The sequence below is a fragment of the Saccopteryx leptura genome, chromosome 5 (assembly GCF_036850995.1).
Source record: "Saccopteryx leptura isolate mSacLep1 chromosome 5, mSacLep1_pri_phased_curated, whole genome shotgun sequence".
Lineage (NCBI taxonomy): Eukaryota > Metazoa > Chordata > Mammalia > Chiroptera > Emballonuridae > Saccopteryx > Saccopteryx leptura.
This window is the reverse complement of record NC_089507.1, coordinates 171,539,671-171,552,574: the sequence shown is the minus strand read 5'-3', so window position 1 is coordinate 171,552,574 and position 12,904 is coordinate 171,539,671. Positions and strand designations below refer to the sequence as shown.

The 12,904-nt window shown below is 51.5% G+C and overlaps 1 pseudogene; it reads left to right on the top strand.

The window, feature by feature from the left end:
* Window positions 1–6,170: 6,170 nt before the first annotated feature.
* Window positions 6,171–6,950, top strand: LOC136405965 (large ribosomal subunit protein uL30 pseudogene; annotated as a pseudogene).
* The last annotated feature ends 5,954 nt before the right edge of the window (window positions 6,951–12,904 follow it).

Genomic DNA, 12,904 nt, shown 5'->3' with positions numbered 1-12,904 from the left:
GGGAGGGCATACCATTGGATTTGGGTACATTAGGGAAGGGTCATTGGAGCACCTAGGAGGCAATGTTGAATGTACAGGTAGGGGACTCAGGAGAGAGATTTTGTCTGGGGATATAGGCAGCAATAAAGGCCTGGGTGGCAGAGATGGAGGAGAGAAGGAGAAAAGGGGGTCAGAGCAAGTGTTGCGATGTCCCCACCTGTTGCCTCCTGCAGTTCCATCTTCCTCCCAGGCCTTCCTTGGGTGCTCTGGAGGGGCTTCAGGAAGAAGCTTGGAATGGGTGGATGACATTCCATACTATAGTTTCCTACCTGTTTTACCCGCCAGTTGTCCTGGGGGCATGGCTGTGTTTTGGCTGTGCACCTACCATCCTTTGCAGTAATACTAATAACACCTGCTGTTAGCGGAGTCCCTTCTCCATGTCAGGCACTCGGATGGGTCATTTAAGGTTCATAATTCAGATGAGGAAACTTAGCCTTGGAGGAGTCAAATGACATAAACAAGATTTCCAGTTATCTCTTGCTGCATAACAAACTGCTCCAGATCTTACTGTCCAAAACAACAACTAGCATTTATTTTTCTCATGGGATTTTCTCTTTGTGGAGGCTTGGTGGAGACTGCCTGCCTCTGCTCCATGAGTGTCATCAGTACAGGAGGCTCAGCTGGGGCTGGAAGAGCCACTTTTGAGATGGTTCATTCACATGGCTGGCCCATTGGGTCTGGCCATTGGCCAGCACCATCTTTTTTATTTTATTTTATTTTTATTTGTCTGAAGTTAGAAGCTGGGGGCAAACAGACAGACACCGCATGCACCTGACTGGGATCCACCGGGCATGCCCACCAGAGGGCGATGCTCTGCCCATCTAGGGTGTTGCTCCACTGCATCCAGAGCCATTCCAGCACCTGAGGCAGAGGCCATGGAGCTGTCCTCCGTGCCTGGGGCCAACTCCAATGGAGTCTTGGCTGTGGGAGAGGAAGAGAGAGATAGAGAGGAAGGAGAGAGGGGAGAGTGGAGAAGCAGATGTGTGCTTCTCCTGTGTGCCCTGACCAGGAATCAAACCTGGGACTTCCACACGCCAGGCCGATGCTCTACCACTGAGCCAACTGGCCATCCTTTAAAGCAGCTTCCTATGAACACAAAGGAGGCAGAGCATGGCCCTTCCCTACAGAGTGGCTCTGACCAGCTCATTCTCTGTCTCTAATTTGTCCCTTCAGAAGGTCATCCTGGATGACCCCCATGTGTCTTGCCCTGTGAGTGGCTGGGACAAGCTCAGTTCTGCATCCTCCCGGGCCCCTAATTACTGACTGTCCTGTTTTCCTCCAGGCAAGTGCCTGCTTTCTCTGTGCTGTCATCCCCATAGATACTTACCTGGACACCAGCTATTTATTTTGCTCTTTGGATCCTTCGTTCTTCTAGAAAAGACTTAAAGCAGACAAAAATACTGCATAAAACATAAGAAGACTGATGTAAATGAACAGTTGGAGTGAGAGAGCAGAGGGTGCAGAGTGGAGTGGAGAGATAAGATGAAAGAGGCATGCCCTGGCAGGATACACACCGAAACAGGTTTGGTTCTAAGTTTCCGATAATCAGAGTGAAAGGGGCCACACGGTCAAGTGCGTGTTCACAGTGGCTGGAGGATGAAAAGGATCCAGAGGTACATAACTTAGCTGGAGGAAAAAACATCAAATGGACCCAGAACGGAGAAAATACTACACACAAGGCTGGTGTTGCCTCCTGCCAATCCCGTGGTTCTCTACCTGGGGTGATTTCGCCCCACAGGGAGGGTTGTCTCCAGTGTCTGGAGACACTCTGGTTATTATGCTGGGGAGGAGGTGGGCTTGCTAATTGAATCCAGAGAGTAGAGGCCACGGATGCTGCTAAATGTCTTATAATGCATAGGTTACCTCTCCCCCCCATACACAAAGAATGACATGACTCAAAATGTCAATAGCACCTAGCTGAGAAACTCTCATCCAACCCTTTTCTTTGCTGGGGGTGGGGGGCTAGGGACATGGCACAGCCTTAAAAGCAAGTCCACCTGTAACTAAGCTCTTGGGAAAGACGTCAAACGCTCTGGCCGAAGACGAAGTCCTCTTCCTGGGGAAACCTGCTGTAGACTCCTTGGACCTTGGAATTGGAAAACTAGGTGAAGAAGGCCAGCACCACCACTGACCACCACCTCTGTGCTTCCCCACAGGTGTCCAGTGCTGGCCAGAGTCTGTGGAGAGTTGAGAGCAGCCAAGACTATATGTCCTTCCCCTAATGGGCTCACAACTCAACAGCAGAAACCTCCCTCCATGGAGTCATGTGGTCTCCAGAGTCCCGGACTATCTCTGAAGGAGCCAAAAACTCAGGGCAGAGAGAGGTGACCAGGAATCTGATGGACTGGGGAGGCCTTCACAGAGGGGACCCTGTCCCCCATACCCTTTCCCTCCTACCAGGAATGTCTTTCTGTTCCTTGAAATGGGCATAGCAAGGGGACAGCTCTGGCATCTCCCTGTCACTCATACCTGTCGCAGCTCAGGAAGTTCCTCCACCCCTGTGGCTTCCTGGAACCCTGCCCTTCCTTGGCACAGAGTTCCTTTCAGGGCCAGCTTTACGGAGAGAGGCCCTGGGCCCTGTGCTTGGAGGGGCCCCACCCTTGCTTGGATGCTCCCTTGTCATCATCTTAACATTCTTAATGCATCTTTTGTTTTTGTTGTGACAGAGACAGAGAGAAACAGAGACAGGGACAGATAGGGACAGGCAGGCAGGAAGGGAGAGAGATGAGAAGCATCAATTCTTTGTTGTGGCACCTTAGTTGTTCATTGATTGCTTTCTCTTATGTGCCTTGACCGGGGTGGGGGCGGGGCTACAGCAGATGAAATGACCCCTTGCTCAAGCCAGTGACCTTGAGCTCAAGCTGTGAGCCTTGTTCAAACCAGATGAGCCCGCGCTCAAGCTGGCGACCACAGGGTTTTGAACCTGGGTCTTTCGCGTCCAAGTCCGATGCTCTATCCACTGCGCCACCGCCTGGTCAGGCTCTTAATACATTTTGCTACAGATTCACAGATGACCTCCCCTTGTCTGTTGAAGAGTGCCACCTGCTTCCTGCCAGGTCCACTTTATGGGATTTGAAGGAAGCTCAGTAACTTGCCTGAGGCCACATGGTTGCTAAGTGGTAGAGCTGGAATTTGAACCCAGGGCCTCTGTTTTTGTAGTCCCCACTCTTTTCTGATCTGGGAGCCCAGACCATATGCCTGCGATGAAAATCACAAAAATTGGTAGCATTTTGCATAGACACTGATTGCTTCTTTGATGGGAAAGTCACAAGGCTTCCCAGGGCCTCTTTCTCTGCTCTGGATTCTGGTTGTTTTTCTGATTGTCTGGGCCCAGCCAGGTTCAGAGCCTCCCCGCTGGGGCTGAATCACTAATGCAGCTGCCCTGACCCCCTGGTGACAGAGAGGCCGGCCTCCCACCTGCCTCCAGAACTGGGCTCTTTCCCAGACCCTGCCTACCCCCTGCTGGTCCCAGCAGAGACCCTCAGTCAGCTGCAGCCATAAAACTTTGGCCCTGACATGACAGATGAAGAATGGAAATTTGGGAGGGGTTTAATGCTCTTGCTGGCTGCCTCTAATTTTATTTTGAAGGGAAGGAGGAGGAAAGGGGGCACCAGTGGCTAGGAGACACTTCCCCTGATGGAGATGGGCAGCGAATCAAGATAAATGGGGGCTCCTTTTGGATCCTTGTTCAGACCACCAAACTTTGTCTTCCTGGCAGACAGGTCTCTGCCTGGGAGCCCTGGGGCAAGTTGCAGAAGTGGGACCCTTGGTGCCGCTGCTAAGTGGATACCCATCAGATGCTGGGGGTCTAGAAGGAGGGTTTCCTGTTTCCTGCCTGTCTTTGGTCTTGGCCTTTCTGGCCAACATTCCTCCTCCGGAGCCCACGGGATCCTAGAGGGGAGGAGCACCGTCTCTGGAATCAGACAAGCCGGGTCCATTTTCTCATTTATTTCCTGCAGCCTTGCAGGTACAATACTGAGTCAAACCAGGAGGCTCCTGCTTTCACGAGTGACCTGGAGCCCTGTTGCTACCACTACCACTACCAAGCAGGGTGACCTTGAGTATGCTCCCCAACCTCTCAGGGCTTCCCTGCACTCCTCAGGGACACGGAAAGTCACACCGATTCTCAGCATAGAACGAGCCTCAGAGTATGTGCAGATAAAGAGATCTGGCCTACGATAAAGACACCAAATACACTCACCGCTGTTATTTGGTCAGCGACCATGAAGTGGCTTGTGGCTAGGGGAGTGGAGAGTGTAAGGGAATGGCGTCTCAAGTTCGTGCCCTGTTTATAAACGCCCAGTGACCGTGGTTGGTGCCCGAGGGAGGCCCGGTGCTCGCCCAAGGGAAAACGGCTCCCAGAAGAACATCCCGCAGTCTCAGTTTCAGCTGCACCGCCTTCCAGCTGCAGGTTCGCAGCTCCAGGAGGGACCTCGGCTCTCTTTCCTCCCTCTTTATTTAAAGTCGGAGGGGTGTGCAAATCAACCAAAATAATTCACGAGAATCATTAGTGACTCCGAGGCAGCATCTTTTACCTGCAGCATTAAATTAAAAACAGTGCAAAACTGCGGCTTTTAAAAACACGTCAGCTCCTTTGCCTCCCTCCCGCCTGCTGTAATAGAAGGCTGCTGGGATCTAATGAAATGAAATTAGCATCTCCAGTCCCCCTCTGGCTACCGGTTACAAAAAGACGTGGCTTTGTGGCGGGTGGCTGTAGGGAGATATCAGAATTTCAGAATTTTGAGAAGGTAGGTCCCTTCTCTCCCAGGCCAGAGCCACCAAGCGGCTGAGGATGTGTGACCATGTTGCAACAGCTGCCTGGAGGAGCACGGGGTGTTCTTTTTCCTTTTTCCCTTTTAGCACCTGTGGAGACCTGGCCCAGCTGGTGGTGCTCACAGGTGCTCACACTGGCCAGTCCCATCATGGTTCCCATGACAACCGTATGGGAACTGTTGTTCCCATCCAAACATCTTTGCTCACTGCCCACCCCTGGCCTTCAGGTTTCCCCAAATGGGTGTCCCCATCATATCCTTAAACATTCAGCCAGCTGGGCACACAGCCCCAAAACGTGGTGAGTGGGGCCACCCTCTTTCTCCTAACAGCTTAATGGGTCCTTCAGCTCCTTGGTATCATGCACCTGGGCTGCCACCAGGCCCCTTTTGGGGGCTTTCGATGGTGGTGCTGTGGCATTTGGGTGGAGCAGCTCTTTATCATTGGGGGGCTGTCCTGTGCACTGCAGGATGCTTGGCTCCTGCCCTCGATGTGAGGGTGCCCTCTTCAGTCAATGCAATAAGGAAAAATGCACAACAGATGCCAAGTGCCCCACGGGATGGTGACACCTAGGTGAGCACCACTGACCTCCCTCCCCCCAGCCATTCTCTCCTAACTCTGGCTTTTCTAAAACAAAAGCTGATCACCTCACTCCTCCCCTTAGAAACCTTCCCTGACTTCCAGAGTCAGAATTGGCAGTCTCACTGCCACTGCATGCGGAGGGTGTGTCTGGCGTGGGTTGGGTGGGAGAGAGGATGTGGGATTCTTTCCTCCTTGGCAGGGGTTGCCTATGACCTGTAGCCTGTTTCTCTGGAGTCTTAGACCCTGACATGCCTGCTTTGCTCGCAGGGTGTCTTGTACACCTCTGGTTGGTAGGAAAGAAAATCCTAATTCCTAAGCATGGCACCTGTCTGGAGAGTTCACTCCCATCCAAGCCCTTTACTCTGTCCCCCAAGGCCAAGCCACATGCCCACTACAGCATCCCTGCTCTCATATCTGCCATGCTCTGTGTCCCTTTGTCTCTCAAATCCCACTTGTGGCAGGAGCTGTGGGGATGGGAAACATTTACGGCATGAGGTATTCTAGGATGTCCTTGCATGGCCTGGCATTGCCCCATGTCAGAGGCAAAGCTGAGACTCACAGAGACATTATACTCAGGCAGATGGGGGATGACTCTTTCTGCCCCCAGCTTATGCTCTGATACTTTCTTAAAAGTTTTTTTTTTTTTTACTTCTTTGTTCATTCATTGATCTATGCTCTGAGCCTCCCCAACCCCACCCCCCAGTCTCCTCCCAGGGCTTTCTCCACAGGAGGAGGAACATCCCTGCAGCTGGAAAAGCAGGCTGGCCTCTCTTCTGGCTGGCACCATGGAGGGCACAGAAGGGAAGGAGAAGGTGCCTGCTGTGCCAGGAACCCTTAAGAAAAAGTGAAGGAATTTTGCAGAGCTGGAGACCGAGCGCCTAAGAAAAAATTTTGCCCAGAAGATGCTTCGAAAGGCAAGAAGGAAACTTACCTATGACAAAGCTAAGCACCATCACAAGAAGTGTTGGCAGAAGTGCAGAACTGAGATTCGAATGGCTAGGACGGCCAGAAAATCTGGCGACTTCTGTGGACCCACAGAACCCACACTGGCATTTGTCACAGGCATCAGAGGGATCAGTGGTGTAAACCCACAGATCTGACAGATGCTGCAGCTTCTGCACCTGCGACAAACTTTCAACGACCCCTTTGGTTAAGCTCCATGAGCCTCTGATGAACATGCTGAACTGTGGAGCCGTATATTGCCTAGTGGTACCCATGAAACCCATTCAGGTATACCTGAAGCCAGTACATAAATTGATCTACAAGCATACTTATGGCAAAATCAACAACAACAACAACAACAACAAAAACGATGGCCCAGACAGATAGCATGTTGATTGCCCAGTCTTATGCTGAACACGGCCTCATCTGCAGGGAGGATCTGATTCATGAGATCCAAACCGCTGGAAAATGCTTCAAGGAAGCAAGTAACTTCCTATGGCCCTTTCAGTGATCTTCTCCACGAGATGGATGAAGAGAAAGACCACCGTTCTGTCACAGGTGCAGATGCTGGTAACAGGGGAGACCAGCTCAGCAGGCTTATTAGAAGGATGAGCTAAGGTATTGACCATGGTTATTTTTGCAGTTACTAAACAGTGACTGCTTTAAAAATTGAAAAGAGAGAGAGAGAGAAAGAAAAGAAGAGAAAAGAATAGAATAGAAAAGGAAAGAAGAGGAAAGAAAAGGAAAGCAGGATGGATAACCCCCAGGTCACACCTCATGCAATAGGGGAGCGAGTCAGTGACATGAATGTCCTGGTCCAAGGCCCCTCAGCAGGACGCCAGTAGAGACAGCCTGTTCCGCGGGGGCCCGGTGGGAGCGAGCCCAGATGCCCACAGTGGTAACGAGTCCAAGAACGCCCCCTCTGTTGCCTATCCCTTCCCAGCCTTACTCTTTCTGCCCCATTCACACCTGTTTCCTGGGCTCACCTCCCAAATTAATTACCTGCACCCAAGTCTTCAGCTTAGACTCTACTCCCAGGGGACCCAGAGTGAGGCCAACATCTACTGCTTGTCTGGGGTGTGGAGCAAGAGGACCTGACATCAGCTGTTGGATGAGGGGACTGAGCACTGTGTCCCCCAGTGCCTACTTCATTTACATCCCCACCCCCACCACACGTGGACAGAGCACTCAGCTCAGCTGGGCCACGCACCTGCCAAGACGGGCCTGCCAATGAGGACAGAGAAGGAGATCGTGCCACTTGGCTCTTGAACCTCCTGCAAAAAGCTGGCTATGGGAAGCCAGGGACAGAGCCCAGTGCTGAGGGGAGCGGGCCCTCCTGTGGTGCAGCGTGGGGGTCACCAGGGCAGGAGTGGATGAGGACACTGCTCAAACTCTCTGAGTGGGTCTGGAGGAGCTGACCACCAGCTCAGCGGTTAACTGGTCTGGCCAGGAGCAGCTGGCAGCATGGGGCACCTCTTGATCAGCAGGCTGGAACCCTGGGAGCCTGAGCAAGGTGGTGGTTGGGGGCTTCCTCTCCCGCTGAACCAACCAGACTGTAAATACTCTGAACTCATCCACCTGTGCATTTCTTACTCAACCTTATAAAGTGCTCTGCAGGTGACAAGTGCTCAAATCATTGTAGATGGACATGGGGTGAGACCCCCCCCTGAAAATCAAAACCAGAAACATTTCTGATGGACAGGCCCAGCCCCAGCAGCTGCCCTTCACCCTCTGTCTGGCGAAGCCGGCAGAGGTTCCTACTGTCTTCGGGTTAGCAGAACAATAGGGAGGAGGGGCAGAGAGAATGACAGCTGATCTTGGGGTAGGGGGCTTGGATCTCTGTCCCAGATTATGGCCTGATTATAAATGTTCTTATCCCTGGCGTGCCAGCTCTCTGCTCAGCCCCCTTCTCCAAAGAGGTAGCCATCGCCTGCACTCCCGCCCTGCCTGCCTCCCGCCACCCCAGTCCAGAAGCGCCTGGAGGCCTGGATAGTAACTGTATGTTTATGATGTTTGATTGCAGCTGTTGTGAGCCAGAAGGGCTGTTTGGAAAAGGGTACTCACTCAAAGCTGTGTTTATATACACAAGGGCCAGCGTCTTTTTATTATGCATAATTACATGCTTCTTGATGTACAGGCATCTCGAGCCATCTTTCCTTCCCCTGATGAAATTGAAGCCTGAGTGGGGGGGGTGTTTGGACGGTGGGGGCCGTGCGATGGCTGCCCTCTTCTCCTTGACTCCTGAGCTCTGCGCCTGGAGCACCTCGGGTCCGTCTGATAGATGAGTTGCATGCTTGCTCTAACGGAAAGAACTAATTCTTCCGAGGGGACCTGGGGAGATGAGATGCAGCCATGCCGACGTGGAAATGTTGCAGATCATAATATTAAGCCCAATCTCTCTCCCTCTTTGTCTCAGCCGCAGCCTCAGATTTGCATGCCTATCCTCGTCTCTGAAGGAAAATGTTAGATCCTTCCTGTAACACATTTTCAAGAGTCTCTGCCCATGATGCTCTTCATCTCTATATACTTCACAAACTTGTCTCAAAAGCCTGAAACGGAAATTTGTTTGACCTCTGTCGTTAGAGTTCAGGTGAGCTTGTGATTATTATGATGAGGAGGAAGATGAGCCTATAATAATAATAAGAATAAGGCCTCCAGGGTCAGATGCCCTGGGTTCAAATCCAGACTCTACCATGTATTAGCTGTGTAGCCTTGGGCTCGCCACATACCCTCTCTGAGTCATGGATTTCTTGTTGGTAAAATAGGAATACTAGTAAGTGCTTTACATGGTATAGGACTGACATGGCATAGTGCCTGCCACATGGGAAATGCTTTGTAAATGATAATTTTGGCTTTATCCCTGATGCCCCACACTCTGGTTAGACACAGTGAACACTCACCAAATGGTTGTTGAAACAAGGAGAGAATGAGCACTGGGTTTGGAATCAAGGAGTCTTTTGTGGGCCAACTCTAGGGCTGACAGTTACGGGACCTCTGAGCTTCTGCAGATTTATATAAAGTGAAGTGCTAGACTTGCCCACAGGCTTGTGACAGGTATACTAACAGACATGAGATGCCAAGCATGGTGCTTGATGCCCGTTCATGCCCACTTTTATTGGTGGCTAACTTTTTCAGTGTATAGTTTACTGTTTTAAAACATTTTTATTTCCACTATCCCACATGATTCTCAAAACAACCTGTGGCCTGGGCAGGTCTGTTACCAGCCCCCCTTTCACAAATAAGAAAATAGTGTCTCAAGAAGGGCCAGGTGCCCTGAGTACACAGCAGACTGGCCGTCGAGGTTGAACCCCATATCCTGTGCCCTTTAATAAACCTCTTGTCACTTTAATTCCAATGCTGATTGTTTGATCCTTGAGAACATCCCCACATGTTTAAATGTAGGTGATGCTAAAGCTCTAGGGTGTTAGAAAAATACCCCGTCTTTCCCCCTTTCCTCAAAGCTTGCTTCCACCAGGAAGCCCTCCTGGGATGAAGTTATGGGGCCCCCTGCCCCAGGGAGGAGAGTCATGGGGACACTGAGAAAACCACACTGAGACTATCTGCTTGACAGTGAGATGAATTCAGCCTGGAAGGAGCAGACAGACCCTTGTGTTGGGGACAGGACAAATTCTCACACACCTGCTTGGGACTCCGGCATTGGGGTTATGGTCAGGTGTCCTGCATCCACAGGACATGTCCTGCGTTAATGATTTTGTCCTGTGACCCATATCAACCCTGTGACAACATCCTAAATTTCCATATTCGGCATCCCTGCCCCCTGCAATCATTACCAAAGTTGGGCAGTTAGAGCTATGTTTCAAACTTACCCGGGCATCCTATATTTTTACTTGCTAAATCTGACAATGCCAATGTAGATTGGAGACTTCCCTAGGTGGCATTCAGGTAGGGGCTTCAGGCCTTCCTAGCTCCCCTCCACAGTGCCAGAAACCAGCCTTGCCCACCCTGACTGGCAGGGGGACCTGGGAGGGCTCAGAAATGAGGCAGGTGCCAGGTACCCTCAGTGGAGTCTGAGTGAGCCTGCAGGTTGGCAGTAAAGGAACTGTCCTTGGTAATGGAGAGATTTACCATCTGAAGGGCACCCGCCTCCCCCCTGTAGGTGCGATTAGTTTCCTAAGCACTTTTCTCTGGATTTGTGTCAGGGACATCGGAGGCCTCCATTACTTCTCTCCCCTTCCCTCCACCAGCTGTCCCCTAGAGATTTAGAGTCAGAGGCGATCTTCCCTCTGGCTTCCATTACTTTAGCGCCTGAGTTACAGAGCCATTATTTCTTGAAGAGTTCTTCATTTGACCTCAGGCAACAACATCCAGGAGCGGCAGAACCAGCTTCCCCCTGTGCCTGGGCCCTCCCCATCCTGGACCTGCGGGGCCACTGGTCTCTCCCTTCATTTAGCTCCTTTATGGACTGGTTCTGCTGCTTGTGGCTCAATGACCTTGGGTGAGACCTTGACCTCTCTAAAATTCATTTTCCTAATGTATAAGGTCAGGTGGTTGAAATGGATGCTCTCTAAAGCCCCTTGCATTTTGCGATTTCTTTCAGTCAACTTGGAGACCTCCTCATCCACCCAACTTAATACAGTAAAGAGGTTGTGGCTGAGCCCAGGGGACCGTCTGCCTCCTCTGGCTCACCTCTCAAACCTTGACCTCACCCCTTTCATGCAGTCAGCCACTCCCAAGAGGGCCAGGAGGTGGGAAATAGACAAGGTTAATATAAAACAGGAAAGAACAGACTTGAACTGAGATTGTCCCCTTCAGTGAACAAAGTGCACCAGGAATTGATTTCCCCTTCTTGTTTATGATGGTTCCCCACCTCTGGTGCAGGGAAGAAAGGCTTTGCATCGAGATGAGCTGTTCCGCGACAAGACTGCGATTTGTCCGATGTGTTTATTATTATGGGAGCCCAAGCACCAGTCACAGTAACTTAAGTCCCACACCCGTGCTTGTCTTTTGCTTGTTTCCTTTCTCCTGTAGGCAGGCGGGACTGGGAGGGAGATCCCTTTTTCTTGGGTTGTGGATTCAGGGCTTCACTAAGGTCTCGGGGAGATGGCCACATTTGTGGGCAGGTACATTATCTCGAGGAAGCTGCTGACCCTTCTGCCTCTGCAGAGGGCACTCTTTGGACCCAAGGGTGTGGGGACCTCCTGGTCCGGAGTCAAGGTGGGCAAGGACCACCAGCAGCCCCTCCCTAGGGCCCGAGGAAAGCTATCTTGCTCCCACACAGGTCAGTGGCTCTGATAGGGGTGAAATAAAATAAAGGTGTTTTTCATCTCCCCCAGGCCCCTGCAGGATTCTGCAAAACTATAATTTTATTTTATGAATTGCCATTTTTTTTAACCCATTAGAGATGCAAAGCCAGCTGCTACCATCTCTCTCCCTCACTCACACTGTCTCTCTCAATACAACTGACAAGATCGAGGGTGGGCTGCCTGTGGTCCCAGCTCGAGGACACCATGAGTGAGGGACAGGGAGGTGCTTGTCTCAGGGGCCTGTTCCGTGTGTCTCTGAAACTTGGACCTGTCCATGCCCAAACCATCGCTCCATTCATTTGATTCAGAAATAGAGTCCAGAGACCAGCATCCTGGAGACCGGTGGCTCCCCTGAATTCTTCCTGAGTCTTTCCTTTCCTAACCAAGCATCTAGGCTAGTGTCCTTGGGACAGAGGCTGGGGCCACCCACATTTATCCATTTCAAAGTCACAAGGCACTTCATGAGTGCACCTGGGAGCAGAGCCGTATGAAACCCAGCAAGGGTACTGGCATTACCTTCTCTCAGTGGGGTGACCGAAGGATTTGGAGCAGGATGTGGCATGACCACATGGATTACTTAGATGCCATTGGTGACCACGAAGGGGTAGGGGTAGGTAGCGAAGACTGCAGGAAGGAGGACCAGGTGGAGATACTGCAGGAGCACAGCTCTGAGAGATGGTGGTGGTCTTGACAGGTGTAGCCAGAGAGCTGGGCAGATATTTTAGGCCTGTTACAGATGGCAAGCCATGGCTGGGCGGTGCCTTGCTTGGGCCCTGGCTAGGTGCTGGGAGGGGGGCACGTCCGTGGGCAAGGCTCACCAGATCCTGACTGTGAGGTACGAGGAGAGGGGCAGCCCGAATCCCTGAAATTCAATTCACCCCATGACCAGGACGCCAAATGGTCCATTTGCTGAATTTATTTGCTGCCTTCAACTCTGCAGTTCTCCAGGTTGTCGGGCCCGGAGGCTCACTCAGGCTATTGTATATAATGGGGTTTATGGGTGAATGAGGCAGTGCAAAGGTAGGACGCTCACGGAGCTCAGGAGCAGCCTGATTGTCTGATGCCACGGGAAGAACAGAAGAGAAATACAGCTTGTGTTGTGGAGGCAGCTTTAGGGGTCAACTCGGATCACGGCAGCCCTGCGAACCAGGTGTCCTCACACCCAATAGCTAGGATGTTCCTGGTCTGGTTGCTCTTAAAGAATGAAAGTGCACTCTTTAACAAGATGCACACAAGGACAGAAACAGCCTCTCATTCTCACTGCATTCCCAGTGCCAGGGACATGGCAGGCGCTCAAGGATGTCAGG